Here is a 19506-nt window from a genome sequence, read left to right as displayed (position 1 = left end):
CACTCCGTCTAGCAGTTCCTTGTGTGGTAAATAAAACTTCCTTTTTACGACCCCTTTTGATCCTATCATCACTTTCTACCACAAGCAGTTTCTGTTCACACAAGTTGTATCCACTTCATACTGCATCTCATATTATGCCTAGTATGTTCACTTATGCTTCACAAAGTAGTTAGATTCCTCACTTGTACCGATCTGTGGATTCGTACAAATCTGGAACCAACTCCTTATCTATGAGTGAATGTCTTCGCACGATGAGGTCAATGTCTTCTAAGCTGATTTATCTTCAAAATCTTCTGAGAATGCATATGACCTCTTCCCCTTCCCTCGCACCTTAATGCTGTCACAGGTACATGTCTGTGGGAGAATCCCTTGGTTCTCATAGTCTGCATTCATTTGCAGAATTCTTACATCATCATATAAATTCTCCCGAAGCCAGTTCCTGTTTGTCTAGCAAGCGAAAGCCCTTGAAGCCTTTGAACGTATTGAAGCCATTCAGTTTAAAGTTCATGGCTACAGAGAAATCAGCAAGGAAGGGTGGCAGAAAGCGTCGAGGTGAAACATCAAGAGATCTGCCCGATGACCTTTCAGAACTGTACAAGACAGATCCAGAAGAGGATTACAATCAGCGCAAGACACGAATCCAATGGATTCGACGATATTGGGCAGAACAGTGGTTCAAGTACAGGTTTGTGACAAAGGAATATGCTGAGAAGAATGCCATCAAGCGACCATGGGGAGACATCCTATACAGAAATCTTCAACCCAGGTCCAGAGATGAAGACATTGAACAAGGCTTCTATCCCTGCATGGTCCGTGGACCACAGCCTGCGGATGCTGACCCATCATCACTGCTATGGTGTCGTGACGACAATCTGTTCAAGCGCAACTTCCAGTTTGCCCAGAATTCGGCCAAGCAGAACGAGAAGTCATTGGGAATAGACTTCAACCCTGGTCCCTCTGCTCCCCGTGCAGATGGAACCTGCGACGCTGAACCCAATGTCGTCGGTCTGTTCTACAACCTGGATGGCCTCATCACTCACATCTCTGTTCAAGGTGCCAAAGTGGACCATTCTGATGATGATGCTGACACTGATGAAGCCCCAGCCCCTACTCCAAAGCCGCAGAAGCCAAAGCTGCCTAAAGCTTCAAAGCCTGCCTCAGCACCAAAAATCTCACGGGCGAAGCCACTGGCTACTGCACCTCCTGAAGACAGTGTGCAGTCTGAAGATCTGTCACGCATCTCCAAGCCCCCGAGAGTCAAGATGCCTCTGCCACATACCAGCCAAGAACTGACTGCTGCTATTCTGCGCAACGATGCCATTGATCTATTCAATGATGAAGATCTTGCAGATGACGCTCTTGAGCAACTGATCAAGAGCAAAGAAGAAGCAGAAATCTTCAACAATTTGCCTCTCTTTGACGTGACAATCATCCACGACTTCATCGATGAGTGGTTTGACACGCCCAACCTCAGCTTTGAAGATCTACAACTTCCCATTGGCCTTAGTGTTGCCTTCCATGGCGCCATTGCTTCAGAGTTAGCTATAGCCCAGCGCATCGTTGAACTGAAGCAGAAGATTGACTTTGAGAAAGCTCAGTTCAAGAAGCATATGGCCAAGCTCAGCGTGCAAGAGGTCAAGAACTTCAAGATCATGCTGCATGAGCTCAAAGAAGCCTTTCTCAAGAAGCGTGAATAAGCTCAAGGTTCTCGTGAGCGCATGAAGAGCCTGGCTGACAAGTGTGTGCAAGCCTACAATGAGGCTGAGAAGCGCAAGGCCCTTGGGCGTCCTAGCATTGACCCCAGGATGGCTGCAAAGCAAAAGAAGAAGAAGCCCGCTATGGCCGAACCCGACGCACCAAGGCAGGAAGCACATCCCATTGTCTTCCCAACCAGCATGACTGGCTCGAAGCCAAAAGCCAGGTCTACCGCTTCAGAACTGAAGAAGACGATGACTGCTGAGGCTGAAGCCAGAAAGAGGAAACATCCTGAAGCCTCTGCTGCTGCTCCCTCCAAGAAGAAGCGGAAGACCAAGAAGGAACAGGCTTCTCCCACAGAGCCCTTAATTGTTGAACCTATCTCCATGGTTCGCCCTGCCGCTGAACATCAAGAGCGCCAACTGACTATCCATGAGCCTGCTTTCACAAAGGCTCATGAAGTTGAAGACATTCCAGCAGCTAATCCCACCGCAGCTGAAGACATTGGTCACCATGACCATGTTGAAGATGATGTAGTTCTTCCTCAGATCGAGCACCAACAAGTATCATCGCCCGTGCTTACGCACAGCGAACTCATCAGCATTGGTCGTCCTCTGACGTCAATTGCTCAGGATGCATCATGGGCTGATCACCCACAACAACAAGTCACACCACCCCGGCAAGAAGAAGAAGATGACTTTGAGGCCCAGCCAACTCCATCTCCAAAGGCGTCGCCAGTGTTACGCAGGCTTCGCAAAGGACCAAGGTCTCAAGTCTCCGGGTCTGAGGCTAAAACTGCTGAAGACATTCCGGCTGCATCAGCCGATGACACCCAAGAAGAAGAACGTGTCCCTACACCCCAACTACTGAAGAAGCTGTTCTCGAGGAGAACGTGTCTGTGCCCGACCCTCCAGCTCATCAAGTGAAGGTAGAAAATCTTAAGGCTGTCACCACCAACACCAATGAAGCCACTGACGTTGTTATGGCTGAAGCAAATGTGGAGCCTACACCAACCCAAGAACCAGAAGTCAGCGAAGCCAATGATGCTGCTACTTCTGTTCCTGCGCCTGCTGCTGGTCCTCAGTTTGACTATCATATTGAGCATAGGCCTCAGGTACAGAAGCCAATGCTAAGGTTGCCCAGGTTTCCAGGTCCTGCATCAGCACCTGGATCCTTTAATGTCAACGGCTTCAAAGCAGACAACACCTTCTTCAATAGCTCCAAGAACCCCTACTCAAGGAAACGAATATCTTCTAATCGGTTCTGGAGCTATCCACAGCGAAGTTATTACTCCTGCATTCTGTACAATCAAGGTCGCATCTTCCCACATATGCGTCTTGACACCAAAGCAATAGCTGGTCTGCCCTGTTTGGAAGAAACTCTGGATTGCTTCAAAGAGGTTGGATTGTTGCCTTTCATCACCGACCAAGAGCACTAGAATGAAGAGTTGCTGCTCCAATTTTATGCCACACTTCACATACGTGGTTACAACAGAGATCCGAAGACTTGGGTCCTTGAGTGGATGACAGGAAATGTTCATCACAAAGCCAAAGCCTTTGATATCATTGAGCTCACTGGTCTGCCCACTCATGGAGATCTCTATGAACCTGGCTGTCAGCTTCACAGTGAAGCTATGGAGAGCATCTTTCAGAAGCCTGAACCGAACATGAGTCAGATGCTTAGTATGATGAAGCCTTTGCCACAAGATGCTGCATATCCTAAGGAGTTCTTTGTTGAAGACCTTGCGTATGTGCCAAGGACTATCTATCACATTATAAGGCGAACTCTCTGGCCCATCAAAGGACATTCTCCACATGCAAAACTGGAAGGTGCAATGAAGACTTTGGTCTTCTATATTCTTCATGGCAAATGCTTCAATGCACAAGACTTCTTCATCCGCCAACTTGCTGTATCAGGATCTGATCTTTTTGGCTTGAAGTTCTACGCTCCATGGATAATACGGCTGATTAAACTCCACTCAGCTATCTCATATCAGCCATCTGCTCGCAATCATCGGATCTTTCTGCCTGATGTGGATATGTCCGTTGAAGCCATTTATCCAGAGCCTGCCAAGGAACCTCTTAGTCTTCAGAATGCGGAGCATCAAAATTTCACTCAGAACATTGAAGGAGTTGAAGCAGTCACTCGTGTTTATCCTCTGGCTGGTACTACACGTGCACCTCATCGTGCCCTTACTGAAGCCACTGAAAGCACTATTGCCCAACGACCCAAGAAGCGATCTCGTGTTCTCAATGACCGAGAGCTTCTGGTTGCTCTTCATCAGAAACAGGATAGGCATCATGACTGGCTGAAGCGCCAAATGCACAGCCTCTTGGTGGATGTCAACCGCATTCGCAATTTTGCCACCAAGAATGCCTTTGTTGCCCATGAAACCTGTTGGCGTACATGGAAAGGGCTGACGCTTATGTGTTCTGAGGATGATCTTCAAGAGGATGGCTTCTCTGAACGTTTCAAGTTTGACTCCACACCTCCCCGAAGGACTGTGCTTCGACGAACTCCATCCCTTGAAGACTCTGAGTTCTCTTCCTGTGCGGCAACTATGAATGCCAGAGTGATCGAGGACGAAGATGATGCCACTTCACTGCCCCCTACTTCTGCACGCCTCGACACTGCCCCAAGTTCTTCTGCACCGCCGAACACCACCGACGACCCTGCTGCTTCACCTACTCTTCATGAGAACGAGTAGATGCTCTATGTCTTCAAACCTTTTTGGTCCTCACTGACAAAAGGGGGAGAAGCATATGAGTTTGATAGTCTTCAAGCGGGTCCATATGGGCAGTTACTTTATGTTTTGCCTAGTGTTTACAACTCTCGTTTTGATACATTTGGTTCTTTGAGTTGTAACACTTAAACTCGATGATCGTCTGCTACTTTTTTGCTATTTTGTGATGCGATGATAAATTTCGCATGTGCGACGATAAATTCCGCACTTAGATCATTTTGCAGACGTCCATTTTTCATTATGCATGTCATTATCTTCACATACCTTTCATGCATGATGAATTTTCATCATAAGTTGAAGAGTATCTCCACAAGTACAACCTGCCATGTGCATTTGCATTCCAAAAGCAAATTACTTATATGCACATCTTCAGGGGGAGCCCTTGCAACTTATGAAGACAATTCCTTATCCTTTACAATTTCACATATTATCTTCCCCGTTGAAAACTTCAACTAGTTTGTCATCAATCACCAAAAAGGGGGAGATTGTAAGTGCATCTAGTGCCACCCCTAGTTGGTTTTGGAGTATTGACGACAAACCTAGTTGAGGGACTAATGTGTTTGTGAGAATTGCAGGATAACACAGGTAGAAGTCCCTCATTGATTCATTTTTCCTACCAGAGATGAACCCTAAAAATGTATGAAGACATTGAAGTCAAAGGTGGTATGTGAAGACATTCACCTTGAAGGCTATGACAAGAGAAGACATCGCATGAAGACTATGGAGCGCGAAGACTTAGATCTTTCGTAGTTCTTTTTCTTCTTTGTTGAGTCATAGGAACCACCGTACTATTAAGTGGGGTCCAAGAAAACCAGTCAGAATGACTGAAGTGATGCTTAACCAAAATCCCATGTCTTCGAGTGAAGACTACGAGAGTGAATCTTGTTCAGAGTTGGACAAGTCAGCTTTGCTTGTAGCCCAAGTAAAGTTGCCGTGTGTGTTTGAAATCTGACCGTTGGAACACGTGTCAGTTCCTTAGTGACCCAGGGTTATTTCGGACAAATCAGGTCGGGTTGCCTAGTGGCTATAAATAGCCCACCCCCTACAACCATAAACGGTTGGCTGCTCAGAGTTAAAGTATGGCTTTTGTCGTTTGAGAGCAACCCACCTTGAAGCCTTTGAGAGAGAATTCCTTGAGAGGATAAAGCCCTAACCACCCAAAGCCAAAGAGTGTTAGGTATTGTTGGGTTTCGTAGTAATTTCAAAAAATTTCCTACGCACACGCAAGATCATGTGATGCATAGCAACGAGAGGGGAGAGTGCTGTCTACGTACCCACGCAGACCGACCACGGAAGCGTTGACACAACGTAGAGGAAGTAGTCGTACGTCTTCACGATCCAACCGATCAAGCACCGAAACTACGGCACCTCCGAGTTCGAGCACACGTTCAGCTCGATGACGATCCCCGGACTCCGATCCAGCAAAGTGTCGGGGAAGAGTTCCGTCAGCACGACGGCGTGGTGACGATCTTGATGCACTACAGCAGCAGGGCTTCGCCTAAACTCCGCTACAGTATTATCGAGGAATATGGTGGCTGGGGGCACCGCACACGGCTAAGGAATAGATCACGTGGATCAACTTGTGTGTTTCTGGGGTGCCTCTGCCTCAGTATATAAAGGAGCCAAGGGGGAGGGGGCCGCCGGCCAGGAGGTGGGCGCAGGAGGAGTCCTACTCCTCCCGGGAGTAGGACTCCCCCCCCAATCCTAGTTGGACTAGGATTCCCCGAGGGGGAAAAAGTGAGAGGGGGGCCGACCACCTCTCCTAGTCCTAATAGGACTAGGGGAGGGGGGAGGCACGCGGCCACCTTGGGCTGCCACTTTCTCCTTTCCACTAAAGCCCATTAAGGCCCATATGGCTCCCGGGGGGTTCCGGTAACCTCCCGGTACTCCGGTAAAATCCCCATTTCACCCGGAACACTTTCGATGTCCAAACATAGGCTTCCAATATATCAATCTTTATGTCTCGACCATTTCGAGACTCCTCGTCATGTCCATGATCACATCCGGGACTCCGAACAACCTTCGGTACATCAAAATGCATAAACTCATAATATAACTGTCATCGTAACCTTAAGCGTGCGGACCCTACGGGTTCGAGAACAATGTAGACATGACCGAGACATGTCTCCGGTCAATAACCAATAGCGGGACCTGGATGCCCATATTGGCTCCTACATATTCTACGAAGATCTTTATCGGTCAGACCGCATAACAACATACGTTGTTCCCTTTGTCATCGGTATGTTACTTGCCCGAGATTCGATCGTCGGTATTCCAATACCTAGTTCAATCTCGTTACCGGCAAGTCTCTTTACTCGTTCTGTAATACATCATCCCGCAACTAACTCATTTAGTTGCAATGCTTGCAAGGCTTAAGTGATGTGTATTACCGAGAGGGCCTAGAGATACCTCTCCGACAATCGGAGTGACAAAACCTAATCTCGAAATACGCCAACCCAACATGTACCTTTAGAGACACCTGTAGTACTCCTTTATAATCACCCAGTTACGTTGTGACGTTTGGTAGTACCCAAAGTGTTCCTCCGGTAAACGGGAGTTGCATAATCTCATAGTTATAGGAACATGTATAAGTCATGAAGAAAGCAATAGCAACATACTAAACGATCGGGTGCTAAGCTAATGGAATGGGTCATGTCAATCAGATCATTCTCTTAATGATGTGATCCCGTTAATCAAATAACAACTCATTGTTCATGGTTAGGAAACATAACCATCTTTGATTAACGAGCTAGTCAAGTAGAGGCATACTAGTGACACTTTGTTTGTCTATGTATTCACACATGTCTTATGTTTCCGGTTAATACAATTCTAGCATGAATAATAAACATTTATCATGATTATAAGGAAATAAATAATAACTTTATTATTGCCTCTAGGGCATATTTCCTTCAGGCATCACTTAAGTCTTCTTGTCTGTGTGATCTGAAGACTTATTACACTTGAGGACTGTGAATCCTCTAGACGGTTAGGCGTCGCGTTCTGAGCATCCAAGAGTCATTGTGGATCGCCGATGAACGAAGTCTGTGAAGGTTTGAAAGTTTACCTTGAAGACTTACCAGAGTGATTGGGCGAGGTCTGTGTGACCTTAGCTCAAGGGGAATACGGAGAGGACTAAGTATTCTGAGCTGCGTGCTCAGGAGTAAGTGTCTGGGACTGAGTGTCCTCAGGTTTAAATACCTATCCTCCCTAACCAGACGTACAACTGTCACATCAGTTGGAACTGGTCTACCAAATCTTTGTCTTCGTCACGCACACTGGTTCTATCCTTCTCATCTCTTTATTTACAGTTGGCTCTTGTAAAGTCAGTGCCTATTTGCTTTATCTATTTGTCTTCACTGTGTACCTGATCCTTACTGCCTAGCTACTATTAGTCATTGTGGTTTCACTTTATTGAATGCTTGACTATTGTCTGTCTAGTGTAGTCTATCTTCCGCTGCATGGAAATAGGTTCATTTCTATCATTTGTCTTCGAAACTTCCATGTTTTGAAGACTTTCATAAAAATCGCCTATTCACCCCCCCCTCTAGTCGATATAACACACTTTCAGTACCCACCGAAAACCAATCTAGACCCGTTCCGGCACCCTGCCGGAGGGGGCAATCCCTCTCCGGTGGCCATCTTCATCATCCCGATACTCTCCATGACAAGGAGGGAGTAGTTCTCCCTCGGGGCTGAGGGTATGTACCAGTAGCTATGTGTTTGATCTCTCTCTCTCTCTCGTGTTCTTGAGGTGATACGATCTTGATGTATCATGAGCTTTGCTATTATAGTTGGATCCTATGTTTCTCCTCCCCCTCTTCTCTCTTGTAATGAATTGAGTTTTCCCTTTGGAGTTATCTTATCGGATTGAGTCTTTAAAGATTTGAGAACACTTGATGTATGTCCTGCCGTGCGTATCTGTGGTGACAATGGGATATCACGTGATTCACTTGATGTATGTTTTGGTGATCAACTTGCGGGTTCCGCCCATGAACCTATGCATAGGGGTTGGCACACGTTTTCGTCATGATTCTCCGGTAGAAATTTTGGGGCACTCTTTGAGGTCCTTTGTGTTGGTTGAATAGATGAATCTGAGATTGTGTGATGCATATTGTATAATCATACCCACAGATACTTGAGGTGACATTGGAGTATCTAGGTGACATTAGGGTTTTGGTTGATTTGTGTCTTAAGGTGTTATTCTAGTACAAACTCTAGGGTTGTTTGTGACACTTATAGGAATAGCCCAACGGATTGATTGGAAAGAATAACTTTGAGGTGGTTTCATACCCTACCATAATCTCTTCGTTTGTTCTCCGCTATTAGTGACTTTGGAGTGACTCTTTGTTTCATGTTGAGGGATAGTTATGTGATCCAATTATGTTAGTATTGTTGAGGGAACTTAAACTAGTGAAAGTATGAACCCTAGGCCTTGTTTCAACACATTGCAATACCGTTTACGCTCACTTTTATCACTTGTTACCTTGCTGTTTTTATAATTTCAGATTACAAATACCTTTATCTACCATCCATATACCACTTGTATCACCATCTCTTCGCCGAACTAGTGCACCTATACAATTTACCATTGTATTTGGGTGTGTTGGGGACACAAGAGACTCTTTGTTATTTGGTTGCAGGGTTGCTTGAGAGAGGCCATCTTCATCCTACGCCTCCAACGGATTGATAAAGCTTAGGTCATCCACTTGAGGGAAATTTGCTACTGTCCTACAAACCTCTGCACTTGGAAGCCCAACAACATCTACAAGAAAAAGGTTGTGTAGTAGACATCAGTGATGCAAACAATTGTCCCGCGATCCAAACTGATAAAAGCTTGCTGTATGGAGTATCTTCAACCTTGTCGACCTTCAGCGAGCGAAAATAAGCACACATGGCCTAATTCTGTCGAAATTAGTTTGTAAGCTTTATTGATACAATTTTACAATGTTCGTTGTTGTTTGTTGAGTTTTGTGGCAGCAGGATTCTCTTGCTTAGGGATTTCCTGCGCGAGTTGCTCCTCTTATTTGTTTCAAATATTCAATTTAAGATATGAATTTCACCAATATATGTCTTTGTGTACGTTCCCTATTGTGTTTTTAGCTGAACCAAATCAGTTATGTTTATATGAATACTAGCTCCTTTTACTTGAGCAAGATCACAAAGAAAGGAATCTATATGAAATTTTAGAAAGCATTCTACATAAGCAACTTCATATTTTGGGATGCCTTTTTACATTTCTTATTAATTTGTAATGGATATGAGCTAACATATCCTATTGTCGGGTATCTGGACTACCATCACTTAATGAAATTGATTTGATCAAACTTTTACTGATGTCAAGTTTTCCACATACATGAGAGTACCATCAGGCATCATACCAAGCATGTTCTTTTCTGTGCAATGCCTACTTGATTAACTGAACTTTTCTTTTCTCATTTCTACCATTTAGTGACATGGATGTTTTTGATGGGGAACGTAGTAATTTTAAAAAAAATCCTACACACACGCAAGATCATGGTGATGCATAGCAACGAGAGAGGAGAGTGTGTCCACGTACACTCGTAGACTGAAAGCGGAAGCGTTAGCACAACACGATTGATGTAGTCATACGTCTTCACGATCCGACCGATCAAGTACCGAACGCACGGCGCCTCCGAGTTCTGCACACACTAGTAGAAAAAGGGCCTAATGTGAGACACATTAGTCCCGGTTCGATTTTGGCCCGGTACTAATGGTACCATTAGTGCCGGTTTGAACGGCTATGCATTAATGCCAGTTCGTGTTGAACTCCACGAACCGGTACTAAAGGGGTGGTGGCAGGCTGGCGTCAGGTCGGGGCCCCACGATCACCTTTAGTACCGGTTCGTGGCACAAACCGGTACTAAAGGGCTAACCTTTAGTACCGGTTCGTGCCATGAACCGGGACTAAAGGGGTCTGACCTATAGTCCCGGTTGGAGACACAAACCGGGACTATAGGGCAATTTTCAAACTCTACCCCCCCTCCCCTGTGTATCACCATTTCAGTTTTGAAAAAATCAAAAGAAAATGATAAAAACTTCAAAAAAATAAAATCCTTCGAGAGGTAGTTATATGTTGTGAACGCTAAGCCTTTCATCTGATCTAATAGCTTTGAGTGATGTGGTACTTCTGAACGGGTCATCGTGGCCCGCAATACCAACTTTGACCTGTAGGCTTCTCTGTTGATGTATATCAAGTTGTGATCAAGAAGCTCTTGCTGTCATGTGGTTGTATGGAATTTATGCTTGTTTGATACCAAAACTACCAAGTCATTTTGTTGTGCGTTTGAAATATATGCCAGCTACCCATGTCTCTATTTTCTTGAACTGGAGAACTCTTTTGCAATCTACCTGCCTCATGTGTCTATTTCTTGAACTGAAAATTTGACTTTGCCTTTTTTATCTATGTCCCGTTTTTATCCCGAGAGGTTATCTGGTGCTCTTCTCAATATGCTGAATACTCATTTAGCAATCCACATGTGTTTTCTGTTTGTGAGTTTTGTTTTACCTGACAATAAATGTGGCAGATTATCCTCTCAATTTGGTCACTTGCTAGTTTCACCTGATTGTTAGTAGTGCTTGGAGCAGAACCTGTTACATTGGATGAAACGCTTTATCTGCCATACGAAGTTTATCTGAAGTGTTAGCCATGCTGAGGTTGATTTGGGTAATATCCATTTCTTGTACAGAAGATTAAGCATTCTACATAAAACGTGTTCCTGTTGCCTCATGGGTAGATAGCAAGTTATCATTCGTACTAAATTCTATATGCATCAATATATGAGCCTTTCTTCAATACCAGAGTCCGGCATGGCTATGTGGTACCACTTGGTTAGTCCTGCAGTAACATACACATGCTCAGGTTTTTTCATTTGATCTGATATTTCAATCCCACTTCTTGTCTTTTTACAGCTACATCAGGATCTTTTCCCAGTTTTGCCTCCAGTTTTGCATCTTTCTGCATTGTATCATGTGCTAGCTTCCACAAATCTTTGAGAAGTCAAACTTCTCTTTGGCAGTTTCATGTGCCTCCTATGGTGTAAATGTTTTTATGGTTGTTGTTTCATAATTAACTGCTAGCTGGGGATAATAACTTGGCTAAAAGACAAGAGTTGTCTGCTTTGCAGTGAAGATGAAACCTGATAACATATGTTCTTTGATTGTGATGTTACCAAGCTAGTTTGGCAAGATTTGGCTGGCGTTGTTTCTGGGCCTGATTTCGTCAATTATGGATCTTCTGCTAGAATTTGGATCAGTAATAGGAGTAAGAAAATGCTGCTGTGAATATGATTACATCATATTGGTTGTAACAACATCTTATATCATGGGACGTAGGGAGTATAATCTTTGCTTGCATTGTGTCAGACTGGTTTATCAGGTACCCTGCCAGAGGCTGCTACATTTCCTAAAATGTTGGCGAGCAGTGTTTGCTGCTCCAGGAAGGCAAAGCTCTGGTGACTCCCCAGCCCGGCTTAAACTATAGAACGGCGTCCTTGATGGCCCCAGGACACAAGAAATCAGGGAGCTGCGACCGTCGCTGTAGTTTCTATTCTGGCGCATTTTCAGTTTTGCTGATGTGATGCTGGCTGTAAGAATAATAATTCATGACTACTAGATGTTGATGTTTTGAGATGTGGCCTGTTTAAAAGGTCTGTAATGGTCTAAATGTTGTGACACTGTTTTCATTTCGTTTGAAATGGAACAGGGCGAAGAGCCTTTTGATTTTAAAAAAAATCTTGACTCGCCGGAAGAATTGTCGGGCATCTTAGATTTATAAGAATACATTCGAGATCTTTTCAGTTACACTGGATTTACTTTCTTTATTTGGATGACAATTGTGTTGCTGCTGTGGTAAAAATAATGAGCTGTGACAAAAAAACGAAGTTGCTATTTCTATCTGAAAAATTTATCAGGCCATGTTTTCTGCTGTACTTATTACTTATAAATTTATAATGGAAGAAAACTAAATCCAGTTGTTACTGAATGTATATTATGTGTGGTTGCAAGATAACTGGCCATTTGTTACCGCAGTTGCAGCCAATCGCTCAGCTTCTCAGATTTAGGCTACTGATCAGCAGCCACTTGTGTACCGCATGACCCTTTTGGAGTTCCTGGTTACATTTGACCCCATCTATATTAAGTCTACAAGTTCACCATCTAGATTACCAAAAAAATCCAGTGTGTTTGCGACACGATACTGGTGATCGAAAGGTCTCGTTGGTCATCTTGAACTTAGTTGTGTGCCTTGGGTGCATAGTTGCAGTTCTACCAGAGCTAAGCATCGTCGACGTAGCACCGCATCGAAACAGTGGCTGTGCATACAGTAATTCAGAACCACCACAATTTTGGGCAGAGTCTTCACAAGACCTACCTAACCAGACACAATAGATGCATGAAGAAAACTGAATTTACAGCCCAAAATTTGTCCTGCGGTAACATACGCATGCTAATGTTTTTTCATTTGTCTTTACCAGCTACATCAGGATCAAACTGTAGCATCATACATAATTGCAATCCTGAGTAAGAATTTACAGCCCAATCTTCTAAACCAACTGCAACTTGCTAGCATCCCTAATCCCTCCATGATTCCTGAGGTTTCCATCACAGGGCCTCCCCAACCCGATCCTCCGGCCACATGTATATCCATGTCGGCAGGAGAAACAGCTGGTAATGATAAACTGTTGCTACACAAGAGCTCAACTGAAGCACCATTTCGTATTCAGAGAACAAATCGAACAACAAGTCCCACGATCGTATCAGCGGGTTCGAGCCATGGTGAAGAAGAATTTATATGCCCACGCTGAGAGCAAAGAACTAGCAGCTGTGCATGTAAAGTACCTGTCACCCCCTGGTCAGTCTGGTCTATCTTCTTCCAAGTTCCAGCAAATTTATTACACCTGTCCAGCAAAATATGTAATCATCTGACTCATTTAGAAATAGCAACTGCATATCGTGTGACAAAGTTATTATGTGCAACTGTGCTACAGATTGTGTTAGATCATTCTGGATATCCTCAGAGATCAAACAATGAGCAACACCTGTATCCTCAGAACAAAATATGGTGTATGTGTTATCTCAAAGTAAAGCCTTGTCAGGCAAAAACAACTGAAACTATAAAACCCATCTAGAAACAGAAGCCACAAATTGTGTCAGGATCTTTTTTGTAAGCAAAGCACATCTTAAGTTCTTAGGAGCCATGGTGAGCTGCCAAAGCACATCTTCAGTTCATGACGGCAATCGTGACCATTCTGCAGTAATGCAACAACGGACAAGTTAAAAAAGGAAGGAGTGAAAGGCGTGAATCATAGACGACAAGGGAGCATTACAAAAAACAGATGAACATTCATAAGTTCGGCTGCAGCCTAGAGTAGTTCCAGACCCCCGGTAAGAAAATCTAAGCCTGTTTCCAGCCTAGAACAAAGATCTTGCAGGATTAACAAAACTTATGGAGAACAACAGGATACAGCATATATTCAAGGATTCAGTTGCAGTGCTAAATTCAGATAAGATGAAACACAAGATAGCATCAAAATTAAGAACGACATTATCCACTGCAGAAATTAAGAACCACATTGTGAAACACAAGATAGCATCAAACTTAAGAACCACATTATCTGCTGCAGAAATTAAGAACCACATTGTGCAACACAAGATAGCATCAAATCAAACTTAAGAACCACATTATCTACTGCAGAAATTAAGAATCACATTGTGCAACACAAGATAGCATCAAATCAAACTTAAGAATCACATTGCACAACACAACATAGCACCAAATCAAACTTAAGAATCACATTGCTCCCAAACTTGAGCCGTGATATATTGTCATGGAGTATACGCTGTAGAGTTATAATGGCCAGGGTTTGATTTTAGCAAACAATAACCATAATAGCAGTAAAGGTAATGACTAGTTTAACTAGAGCGACTTAATCAAAGCGGTTGGTGAGATCTCAGCCGTTGAGAGGAGTCACTATCAGCCCTTGGGTAACTGAACAAGTAGAGGAGAGGAACATCTTCAGAGATGGCCGCTGTATGTAAGAACTCTGTTAAGCGCACTGACTTCCATGGCCGGATCCTAGCAGAGACGGCGCCGCTGCCGTCATTGAGCAGGGCCAGGGAGCGGTGAACTCTTCCAAGCTAAAGTTCAATTCTGGGTCTGCACCAATGTGCGCCAGACGTCGTCTTCGGCCGACAGATTTGGTGCGGGAGGAGGGGGCAGGGGAAACAGGACGGGCAGCAACGGAATTGGTGGAGGCGGCGGCGCGGGAAACAGGAGCTGCCGCTTGACGGCGGGTGATTCGTCCGCGGCGGACTTCCTCTTGCGCGCGGACGCCGAGTTCTTGGAGGCGGACTTGAGGAAGCGCGGGCTCTGGTAGATCTTGCAGAGGCAAAGAACCGGCCTCGGCTGGCCGCCGTCGTCGTGCTGGTCGACGCTGAACTCCGTCATGAGCCACTCCGGCGGCTTCTTGTCCTCCTTGGGGTTGGGCGTGTACGTGAACCTCTCCAGGCGCCCGACCGCGCGGCCCTCGGCGCCGACGACGCCGTTCCCTCGCTCTTGCTTCCATGTGCCCTTGCCCCCTCCGACGATCCGGCACTTGCGGCTGTCCTGGGCGCTCCTGGGCTTCACGAGGCTGAAGAAGTACCAGTTCTTGCTCTCCCCCTGAGCCCTCGCCGGGCCCGGCAGGCGGCCGGCGACGAGGGAAGCCGGGTCCGTGGCGTACACGTCTGCCTCGTGGAAGAACTGCTTGGCGGCGTCCGGGAGCGGCTGGCCGGAGATTCTTGGGCGGAGGTAGAAGGAGACGAGCTCGCGGTCGGTCGGGCAGAAGGCGAAGCCGGGCGCGGGCTGAGGAGGCGGAGGCGGAGGCGGAGGAGGCGACGCGACGGGCGGAGGCGTGGTGGGTGAGGGGGCAGGGGCCAGGAGGGGGGCGGCGGCGACGCCATGGGCTAGGGTTTGCGGCGGTGGCGGCGAGTGGTAGGGGGAGAGGAGGCGGTGGCCGGTTCCCTCCCATTCGAACCACGGGTTCGGGAAGGAGGCAGGCTCGCCCTCGCCTGAGTAGAAGGAGGAAGAGCCTGCCGGCGGCGACGCCATGGGCGGGCTAGAGTTTGAGGCGAGGAGGAGGGGGGCGCGCCGGAGGCAGAGAGAGGCGGCGGCGGCGGGTCCCGATCTTAAAAGGACGCGCGAGCTGTGTTGTGCTCGGAGTCCTGGCCTCGATCGCGCGTTTGCTGTCACGCGCGCCGCTCGTGACGTGTGGCCCTCCCCAAACCCAACCCAAGTTTCTCCAGCGTGCGCTTGGTGATATTGTCCACCTCAAACCCACAGATCAATCTGTCATTGACATGGACCTGCTTTTCAATTCCGATCATCAGGAGGTCTTTGTCCAGCTAAAGTGAGCCATCAAAGCCCTTGACAAAGTATTCATGGAAGTGGAGACAGATGAGACTGGCTGGGATGCGCACATCGGCGAGGCGGGTGTTCTAGATAATGCATCGACAATGTCACACACACTAGCGCACCAGTCATCATAGAAGGATGAGCTCAACCTGGCATAGACATCACCATGACTATGGGTTCCGTGACTCGGCGCTAGAACTAGTGTTGCCATGAGCAAGAGGCTGTTGTTAGCAGCTAATGGCATCCAAGAGGAAGCGATGTGCACGACCCTTTCTATAGAGCGCATAGGTCGCTGGCAAGCGACATAGCGCATACCCCCTCACGCGCTACTATTTCTATGGGCCGGCCCATTTCGGGGTTCACCCCAACCGGTTTTGGGAGGGGAACAGTTTTCTCCTGTTTTTTTTCTTTTTTTCTTTCTTTCCTTTTTTCATTTTCCTTTTTCTTTTTTACCCCTTTACTGCTTTATTTTTGTTTTTTATTTTCTCTATTTTCATTTTTATTCTTGTTTTTCAATTTTCGAAAATCATTTAAATTCGTGATATTTTTCAAATGATGAACATTTTTTAAATACGTGAATATTTTTGTCGAAATCACGGTTTTTATTTTACAAATTCGTGAACATTCTCTTAAATCATGAACATTTTTTAAAACTCACGAACATTTTTTTGAAATCATGAAATTGTTTTAGAATTTTTTTGAAATCATGAACATTTTTTGAAATCAATACATTTTTAGAAATCATGAACATTTTTCTAAAATTCATGAACATTTTCTAAATTTGTGAACATTTTTTACAAATTCGTGAACATTTTTTGAATTCCCGAGCATCTTCTTGAAACCATGAATATTTTTTTGAGTTCACGATTGTTTGATTCAAAATTAGCAACTTTTTGAAATATAGAACCTTTTGATATCCTAAATTATTGAAGAAAGAAAAAAAGAAAAAGGAAAAGAAGAACAAAAAACAGGGGGCGTCCTGGCCGCAGATGGGCCTGCCCAGAAGGGCGCGAAGGGGAGAGGGGGGGGGGCTCGTTTCCTTTGCAGCGCGTTAGGGTGTGTTTGGTAGCATTGCCAACCTAGCATGGTTGTTCCCCTCTGATACATGATCAGTGTAGACATGCTGAGTGCACGCATTTGCTGTTGTTTGGTTGCGGTGTATGTGCTGAGACATGCTAAGCTCAGACTCTGTTTGGCAGCTTGCATTTGTTTAGACATGTCAGTTGGTATTGTAGCAACCGGTATTTTCAAATAAGTGAACAAAACATTAAAAAAATGTGAACAATTTTTTGAAACATGAAAAAACAACATTTTTGAAAATGTATACATTTTTTGAAATTCTATTTTTAATTTTTTTTGAAGTTTAATCTTTTTAAATTTTTTTAAAATTGGAACTTTTTTTGAAAATCTTACCAAAATTTGAAAATCAGAACATTTTTTGAAAATTTTAACATATTTTGAAAATCTGGAGATTTTTCGAAAATTTGAAAAACTTTTGGTATTCTGAAGATTAAATTATTTTTTAGAAATTCTGAACATTTTCTGAAACACGTTGTGGCTCGCTTTGCTCATGCATGCTGACCAGTGAACGGCTGTTGGGGTGTTCTCTCTTCGTGCATGCTAAGAGCGTATTTGGGCTGAGCTCGTGCATGCCGAGGAGACCCATGCAGGCTACCAAACACCCAAAAGTGGTCGAGGAGGAAACTCTTGAGCTCATATACTCTCCATGCACTCTACCAAACACACCCTATGTGCCGTATAGCAGTTGTCCATGTGCTCTACTACTGAAGGAGGGGTAGGGAGGCGGGCTGGGGTTTGAGAGGAGGAGGGGGGGCGGGCGCCGGAGGCAGGGAGCGGCGGCGGTGGCGGGTCCTGATCTTAAAGGACACGCGAGCTGTGTTGCGCTCGGAGTCCTGGTCTCGATCGTGCGTTTGCGCGCCTCTCGTGATGTGTGCCCCTCCCCCCAAACCCAACCCAACCCAACCCAACTCAATTGGCGGTAGCACAGTTTTGACTTTTTTTTGAAGCGTGTATGGAAGGCCCAGGTTCGCGTTTTTTTTTAGTTACATACGCATCTAGTATTGCTAGTAGTATTTGCTTGGGCCGTTTTTCTCCCTAAGAAAAAAGAGTCATTTGTTCATGTGAATCACCCCTCGATTTTTTTGTTCATGTGGATCATAGTTGTCTATTGATAGGTTTTAAGATACAATCTCAAGATCCCCACTCGGTCTCTTTGACGTGCTCATAGGTAGTGGGGGAGCTACAAAAGGGAAGTTGGGCGGGCCGGAGAGCACAAAATAAGCCAAGACATTCGACCATGGTGGTGGGCAGTTGCCGGACACTGAGCTCCTCTGCTGAGTGCTTTTATCGAGGAACTACAGAACGAATGCTTCAGTGAGGCTGTTGCGTTCCTGCTCTGCATGTACGCACCCCATTGAGCCTTGCTGAAGCTCCGCCAGTGTTCATAGGGGTAAGGATGCATGCGCGCGGTCATAAAGATGTGTGTATGTACGTGTTCGTATGTGTCTGCGTCTGTATTGTGTTTCTCAAAGAAAAAAGATTAGCTTATGCAAGTCTTGGCTGCTCCTTGGCCTCGCTGCTCCTACTGTGACTAATCACATTTGGAACACCCGGTTGGCCTCAACATCAACAACTGGCCCACCATTGCCCTTGCCATCTTGTAAAAAATCTGGGACTCTTGCAATGCCCATGTTTTCTGCAATGAGCACCTCTCTGCGTTCGGCACTCTTAGAAACATCATTTCAGACTATTCTCTTTGGATTTTTCGGGTTTAGGGACCATGTTAGTATAGAGGCCACTATGTATTGGCGCCTTTATCTCTCCTCTCGTTGTGTAAACTTATGTAATCAACACTGCCTACCTACTCTTTGAGTAATGCATTCATGAGGGGATCCTCCCCCACCAAGTGATCACTCAATGAAAAAAGATTCCCTAGCGTGCAGGCCGCGGTGAAAAGAGTTATTGTTCAACAAAGAATACATGTTCTCTACCGCAATGGTACATGTTATGTCATTCAAGCCATCCTGATGTGAGAGTGCCACACGGATTAGAATTCTTCCACACAATCTTGAAGGTATTGTGTACTTTTTGTCCAAACAAACAAAAACTCAAAATGTTAGAAGAATAGTGAGGGACCATTTGAAATCTTATTAATATGTGTCTAGGGCACTACATTTTGATCATAAGAGATGTAGTTCACCTTCAAACTTTTTAACTAGTCGATTAGTTGATTAATGTGTGTTTGGAAATAGCACTGATCTATCTTGGATGATGGCGGGGCCATGTATATAAGGAGTTGATATCTGTGTTTGTTTCATGATGTTGTATCAAAGGGAGCTAGGAACTGTAAAGATAAGAAGGGAGCATAACTTGGGGGTATTGCGCATGTGTAAGGAGAGCATTGAGTGAAGGAAGGGTGTGGGACATGTTTAGAGTGAAATAAGGGTGTGGGACATCTTGAGTTGGAGGAATAGGCAATATATAGTTGCTCAATTAATTGGTGTGTTAAAAGAATTAACCCCTTAGTTGTTCGATTAGATGTTCGTTTGTTGTTGTTTGCTTTGGGTGCCTCTTCTCATGTTCATCTACGAACGGTAGATAGTCGTGTCTCCAGTATTAGCCGGTGGTGTTGAGTCGA

At 45.1% G+C, this 19506-nt stretch overlaps 1 pseudogene; it reads right to left on the bottom strand.

The window, feature by feature from the left end:
* Positions 1-12892: 12892 nt before the first annotated feature.
* LOC119270004 lies at positions 12893-15560 on the bottom strand (annotated as a pseudogene).
* Between the last annotated feature and the right edge of the window lie 3946 nt (positions 15561-19506).

This window comes from Triticum dicoccoides, chromosome 3A (genome assembly GCF_002162155.2).
Source record: "Triticum dicoccoides isolate Atlit2015 ecotype Zavitan chromosome 3A, WEW_v2.0, whole genome shotgun sequence".
In the NCBI taxonomy this organism is placed as follows: domain Eukaryota; kingdom Viridiplantae; phylum Streptophyta; class Magnoliopsida; order Poales; family Poaceae; genus Triticum; species Triticum dicoccoides.
This window is presented reverse-complemented; position numbering and strand designations above follow the sequence as displayed.